This window comes from Lepidochelys kempii, chromosome 27, assembly GCF_965140265.1.
Source record: "Lepidochelys kempii isolate rLepKem1 chromosome 27, rLepKem1.hap2, whole genome shotgun sequence".
In the NCBI taxonomy this organism is placed as follows: Eukaryota; Metazoa; Chordata; order Testudines; family Cheloniidae; genus Lepidochelys; species Lepidochelys kempii.
This window is the reverse complement of record NC_133282.1, coordinates 3,205,786-3,213,360: the sequence shown is the minus strand read 5'-3', so window position 1 is coordinate 3,213,360 and position 7,575 is coordinate 3,205,786. Positions and strand designations below refer to the sequence as shown.

The 7,575-nt window shown below is 48.6% G+C and overlaps 1 long non-coding RNA gene across 1 annotated transcript; it reads right to left on the bottom strand.

Moving 5' to 3' along the window:
• Positions 1-4,003: 4,003 nt before the first annotated feature.
• On the bottom strand, positions 4,004-7,178 carry LOC140903902 (uncharacterized). Its single transcript, XR_012156381.1, has 3 exons — positions 6,855-7,178; positions 5,242-5,385; positions 4,004-4,571 (listed from the first exon to the last, which is right to left on the bottom strand). It is a non-coding gene; the product is annotated as an uncharacterized lncRNA (long non-coding RNA).
• Positions 7,179-7,575: the final 397 nt, after the last annotated feature.

Here is a 7,575-nt window from a genome sequence, read left to right as displayed (position 1 = left end):
ATTTGTCTAGGTCCCTCTGTATCCTATCCCTGCCCTCCAGCGTATCTACCACTCCTCCTAGTTTAGTATCATCCGCAAATTTGCTGAGAGTGCAATCCACACCATCCTCCAGACCATTTATTTATCATTTACTTTGAACAAAACCAGCCCAGGACCGACCCTTGAGGCACTCCACTGGATATCGGCTGCCAACTAGACATGGAGCCATTGATCACTACCCGTTGAGCCCAACAATCTAGCCAACTTTCTACCCACCTTATAGTGCAGTCATCCAGCCCATACTTCTTTAACTTGCTGACAAGAATACTGTGGGAGACCGTGTCAAAAGCTTTGCTAAAGTCAAGAAATAATACATCCACTGCTTTCCCTTCATCCACAGAACCAGTAATCTCGTCATAGAAGGCGATTAGATTAGTCAGGCATGACCTTCCCTTTGTGAATCCATGCTGACTGTTCCTGATCACTTTCCTCTCCTCTAAGTGCTTCAGGATTGATTCCCTTGAGGACCTGCTCCATGATTTTTCTGGGGACTGAGGTGAGGCTGACTGGCCTGTAGTTCCCAGGATCCTCCTTCTTCCCTTTTGATTGGCACTACATTAGCCTTTTTCCAGTCATCTGGGACTTCCACCGTTCGTCACGAGTTTTCAAAGATAATGGCCAATGGCTCTGCAATCACAGCCGCCAATTCCTTTAGCACTCTCGGATGCAACTCGTCCGGCCCCATGGACTTGTGCACGTCCAGCTTTTCTAAATAGTCCCTAACCACCTCTTTCTCCACAGAGGGCTGGCCATCTACTCCCCATGTTGTGATGCCCAGCGCAGCGGTCTGGGAAATGACCTTGTTAGTGAAGACAGAGGCAAAAAAAGCATTGAGTACATTAGCTTTTTCCACATCCTCTGTCACTAGGTTGCCTCCCTCATTCAGTAAGGGGCCCACACTTTCCTTGGCTTTCTTCTTGTTGCCAACATACCTGAAGAAACCCTTCTTGTTACTCTTGACATCTCTTGCTAGCTGCAGCTCCACGTGCGATTTGGCCCTCCTGGTTTCATTCCTACATGCCTGAGCAATATTTTTATACTCTTCCCTGGTCATATGTCCAACCTTCCACTTCTTGTAAGCTTCTTTTTTATGTTTAAGATCCGCTAGGATTTCACCGTTAAGCCAAGCTGGTCGCCTGCCATATTTACTATTCTTTCGACTCATCGGGATGGTTTATCCCTGTAACCTCAACAGGAATTCCTTGAAATACAGCCAGCTGTCCTGGACTTCTTTCCCCTTCATGTTAGTTCCCCCAGGGGATCCTACCCATCCGTTCCCTGAGGGAGTCAAAGTCTGTTTTCCTGAAGTCCAGGGTCCGTATCCTGCTGCTTACCTTTCTTCCCTGTGTCAGGATCCTGAACTCAACCAACTTGTTAGAGAGCTTATTCCTTCACTCTCTCACTTCCCTGGTCCTTCTCACATGAACAGAGAGCAACAATATCCGAAGTCCGAAGGTGCAAACAATTCGATGTTTATTGGGGTGAACTTCCAGCAAGCTTAAACACAAGTTCCTTTTCCTTATTTCCGAATCCCAACTTACTTCCTGTTTGCCCCTAATTTATATAGTAATATTCTTAGCTATACCTTAACCAATCATTCTACTAAAATTTAACTAACCAATCCTAACATATTGTAACATGATTATGTAACCAATTATATCCCACCACCTTAATTAGTTTACACCCAGCAAAATTATTTATACAGCAGACAGGAACAATCACAGAACCAGACAGAGATTATACAGACAAACAATAGCAAAGTGGGAACTATAATGGCAAGACAATACAGAAGTGAGGATTTCACATCCCAGTATTGATAAGTGAGTTCTTGCCAGACAGGATGCTATCAAACTAAGTTTTCTTTTACATTTTCTAGGCACTTCCCTTTCTCTGGAGCTGATAGGCACTATCAGGACAGGATTGTATTCCTAACAGCCCAATAGCACCTTCTTTCCATGTGACTACTTTGGAATGTGAGGATGTGACCGGTCGCTTCCCAGCTTATGGCTGCCTCTGTCGCTTAGCCAAAGGCCTTAGCCTAAGAACAGGGCCCCAGACTGTCACAGTAAGAGAAGGACCTTACATTGGCAGACAGTGATTTTGATTCTTTCTTTTATACCTCTAACTAGCCAAGTGATAAGAATACACCTAAATTCTTAAAGTACAGGCCTTTACAGGCAGGCCTGAATATCTATATCCTAACACTCCACCCCTTTTTTTCTTTTTCTTTTGGGATCCTCTTGCCCAGGTATCCCTGGAAAAGCATAGGACATATGGCGACACATTTCCTGATAGGGCCAGGCATCAAGGTGGCAGGTGTCGATGCTCCATCTGTCCCACTGCCCCTTGTGTAGTACCATGCCCTGCACCTTCTCTTGTACGGGCATACTACACCTATTCCAATTAGTGTTCCAGACTTCCCAGTATAGTGGGCCCGAGAAGGTTGGGTCCGGGTTGTCTAGTACACATAGGTGGGGGGGGGGCTTACTACATTACTTATAGGTTATAATTAGTGGCTGTTCTCTAGGGGGTTGTGCCCCCCTTGATCGTTTCCATATGCAATGTAACACACATATAGTTAACAATACACTAGCTACTATGATAATCCACAGCAACACCGAGAGTCCTGACCACTGCAGTATGGTCCAACATCCTGGCCACCACCAAAAACACTGCTTCTCCTCCTTTGATAAGGTTAAAATTTTGTCAGCGCCATCCTGTAGTGTGTATTGTAAGTGTGTCCAACTGTTGGCGCTTGCAGCAAGTTGCTCTTGTAATCTTTGTGTACTTTTGTCCATATTGTGTGTCCATTGAATATCCACAGTGAAATTTGGTATTGTCCAAACCAATTCAACTACTTGGTACGGCATGGGGTAGTAGGTGCCGGTTCGATTGTTTACAACGATGAAGTCCACTGATCCATTGGTGCACCATAGTCCAGGTGGCAGTGTATAGAAGTTTATAATTTGGTCATACACTGGAAGGATTTTGCCTCCTAGTGTTATATTGCAGGATTGCATACATTCCCAACAGAATACACCGTACCCCATATACATTACCCCTAAATGCCCCCCCTTTGCAATAGGCCATTGATCCTGCTCCTCCATAGTCATAGAAGAGGGGCACATCCATATTCCTCCTCTGGATATACAACTGCTTAATGTGATGACAGTCCAATTTACACCATTCCAGCCCCCCCACCTATTCCCTAGTGGCTCCCAACGTGCTCCCCCTTCCCTACTAACTCCCATAGGGTTCAAGGGAACCACCTTATTTGCATTTCCTTCCCATGGTATCATAGTAACAATTACACAAGAACTGTCCCCATAGGTCGGGGATGTTATTTTCCAGGTAGATGGGTATGTTTTTGCAATTGTGGATAGATATGGGCTAGCCTCCCGATTTAATACTGAAGGCCATTGTTCTGACCAAGCATCTCTCATAATATCCATTAACATTATTAACTGAGCATTTTGAATACCTACGCACACTTCTCCCCATGTTAGTCTTCTGAAGCCATCCTCTACCCATGTCAACAGGTCCCCTGCCCAATGAGTTAACTGCAAGTTTACCTCTACTGCTGTCCTCCACCTTGTGGCAACTGCTGATAGTTGCTGTGCCATTAATTCATTAATTTGTTGTTGAAATTTCACATTTTGGCTTACTAATTGTTTGGTTACCCACTCGTCCCCCAGATTCCATGTACCCAGCATAGTGTTCCCCGCTGCCCACAACCCCCTTTTCCGACGACGATTCCAGGTGTGTCCCCTCACCCATGCATTGAATTGTTGTTTCAATCCTTTTATGTACATACTACAATTAGGATGGATTTGGTCCACCCACCATTCCTTGGGGCGTACCACCCATGTAATAGAGTGAAAGGACATGTTAAAAAGTGCTGGCTGCACCTGCTCCCACAATGGCTCCCATACATTTGCTCGTCAGGGAATATTCTTGGCTCCAGGCTGTGGCCACTTTAAATTTGGATTCTTCCAACTTGGCATCCATATCACCTGTAGGGTTACATTCTGTAAAATGGTTAACTCATCATACACCCAGCGTCCCAAAGGGGATTTTACGCCTAATGTAATATGTACATAACAATCACACCTTCAGGGATTATCTTCCATGGAAGTACCATTGTGGTTACATATGGTAACATCACACCCTAAATGTGGGGCCCTATTTTCCCAAGAGGGTTCATTTGCTCCAGGAGACCAGAGGGTTATATTCTTTGGACCCTCTGTAACAAACCACATAGCTGGGTAACTGTGTTTTCCACTATCATTAATCATGGCAGCACCCAGGGAGTACCATGCGATATTTCCTGATAAATTTGATATTCTCCACCTGGTTGGGATTCCCCCATCTAATCCATAAACCATATACCGACACTGCCAAATTCCTGTTGGAGTATTAGTGGTACATCTTTCTATGGGGAGATTCTCATAGTCTTCATTAGCTTTATTACCACAGGTTGCATGTGTAGCCGTCCATGTGTTTCCTCCTTTTGACACTTCACATCGTGGGATCTGAATAGAATTTGTAAATGTGACAATTGTGATTAGCACTAGTAATTCATAAAATCATAGAATCATAGACTATCAGCTGGGTAATCCAGCTACCCAGCCTCCAGGACCTGGTATGATTCTTTTCCCTCCCGCCAGATGGTGCAGGCCTCGAGACCAAGCCTGTGGGGATCAATGTGCACTTCTCCGGCCCAGGGCCTGTGGTAGGAGGCAGTAAAAAGAGAGAGAGGGTGAGCTGGACAGGTCTTGCCTGGCATCAAGAAACACACACACACACACACTTCTTTTCCCTTGGTGCCAAACACAATGCAAGAAGGAAAAACAAAAGTTACGGTCACGCTCTACCGTGATGGCGGGGCTCTTTTTTTCGCATCTCCCACACCCCAGGGATCTACTCTGAACCCCCTTCCCATGATGTTCTCGGAGCTACAATTAGAAGCATCCCAGTGCACCTGCACCCAAAATCGTCACTCTGCACAGGAGACTCTTGTCCCTTCCACTGGTCTTAACCCCGCAGAGCCCTGGGCCCAGCTAGGATGCACCTTATTATTCTTGAGTACTGGGGTGCTCATTCTCTCCTTCCTATCCTTCTTGGACTCCATCTGTGAGAGAGGACAGGGAAGTGTTTCAGACACAGACATCCTCCCCAGCTCTCTGCGCCCTGGGCTCACACCTGGTTGTCTCCCCAATCCTTGGCATTGTCCAGCATGTCTCCCTCCACAGAAGTCACCTGGCCTCGTCTTAGACACCATCTTCATATTGCTCTTCTCCTTCCCAGAGCTCCTGCTCTGCTCCTCAGACCCATCTGTCCTCAGCTCTGCAGGCAGAGGGGAAGGGGCACCGTGGGATCACACACGCCCCATTCCAGACACCCCATCGCATCCACAGGGCTCCCAAATGGTTGAATATGAAAAGTGCATGAATATGCTGAAAATTGCCAGTTGGGGGGAGCTGAGCCCCTCCAAACACACACACACCCTGCCCTTAAGGCAGGAGGGGGCAGGAAGGATTGAGTGGGATGCCCTCAGGGAAGGGGGCAGAGCAGGGTGGGGTGGAGGTGGGGCTGGGGCCTTGGGGGAGAGGGCAGAGCTGGGATGGGGGACCTACTGGCAAAACCAAAAGGCAGCACCTATGCCAGGCCTGATGTCAGGTTACTAACTTTCTGCACAATACCGAACCCCTTAGCCCCGCCCCTTCTCTCAGGTCCTGCCCTGCCCCTTCTCAGAGGCCCTGCCCCCAGTTCACTCCATTCTCCCTCCCTTGGTGGCTTGCTCTCCCCCACCCACACTCACTATCACTGGGCTGGGGCAGGGGGGTGGGATGCAGGAGGGGTGAGGGCTCTAATGGGGGGTGCAGGCTCTGGGGTGAAGCCAGAAATGAGGGGTTCAGGGTGCAGGATCGGGCACCGGGCTGGGGCAGGGGTGCAGGACCGGGTGAGGGCTCCGGCTGTGTGTGTGATCTTCCCCTTTCCCTGAGCCATGTGTCTTCCCCCCACGCACAAGGCCTCCTGCTGACGCACAAGGCCTCGTGCTGACGGGTCACCTGGCTCTCCGCTGACAGCTCAGGGGTCTGGGGTCCTCTGGCCCTGAGACCCCACTATAACTCCAGGGTTATTTCTCATGGGTTAAAGCCCAACTGATGCTGAGCTGAACACGTCCCTCATGGGTCTGGGGTTCAACAGTCCGAACTGGCTCTGCGTGTGGGTACAGTGCATGGGTCTGAGTGAGACCCATGCACCAACATGGCTGAAACACACAACTCTGCATCCTGGGGGTTTCTATCCCCCTCATTCCTCCCACGGGGGCCTGGCCCATCTCCTGTACGGCCAGAGACCTGAGGGGCAGCAGTCGGGGTGTTGGGAGAGGGTCTGTTTTCTGTGGCTAGTGACTGCCCCAGAGTCACTCCCACCAGCTCCGATTGCCTTGCGCAGCAGCTGCCGTCCTCTGAAGACTGGCTGGGGATTCGACTCGGAAGAGGCACTTGGGAGCTGGAGTGACCATAGGTCAGACATTGCAACATTAGAGCCAGAACATCCAGGTCTAGATTTTCAGGCCAGTCAAGACAACAAAATAATCCAGTGTGACCCCCAGACACATGACACCCAGCTGATCCAGGCAAGTCACTTGTGCCCCATGCCACAGGGGACGGCAAAAACTCCAATATCCCTGCCAATCTGACCTGGGGGAAATTCCTTCCTAACCCCCCAAAATGGATATCAGTGAGACCCTGAGCATGTAAGCAAGGCCCACCGGCCAAGCACCGGAGAGAAATTGTTTTCTATATCACCTGAGAGCACTTGCTTCAGCACCTCCTGCCCCCTCCTGTCACCTCCACGTGGAGTGGAGAATCCATCATTGCCCTGGGTACCTTGTTCCAATGTTTAATCACCCAATCTCAAATGTGTCCCAAATTTCTAATGTCAGTTTCTCTGGCATGAACTTCCAGCCATTGGTTCTTGTTCTGCCTTTCGCTGCTCAGTTAAAGAGCCCTTTCGTACCCAGGTTTCTCTTTGTGAGGGGATTTGCGCACTGTCATCAAGTGACCTCTTGGTCTTTGTGAGAAACTGAACAGATTCAGCTCTTGTATCGCACTGAAAGGCAACTTTTCAGCTCCTTTTTTTTTTGGGGGGGGGTTCTCTGTCCCCTGTCCAATTTTTCATTCTTCCTTTTAAAATGCGGCCAACACGACTGTATGCAAGATTCCGGTGTTGGTCTGACCATGGTGGTATACAGAGATATCTCTGGTGCCCTATTTCTAGTCACTATTCTCCTTGTCTATGCATCCAAGGATGGCCACAGCATCGCACGGGGATTTCATGCTGAGTTGTATGTCCATTATGACACCTAAATCCTTTACCAAGTCACAGAAGTCCGGCCTTCCTCCATATTAAAGCTCAGTGTGTTTGAATGGACACAGCTTCCCAAGTGCTCCATCACACACGCAAGGGAATCCCCCACTCAGCCACCTTCACCTGCTGCTGGTCTCTTTTCTCTTTCTTTTTCTCCAG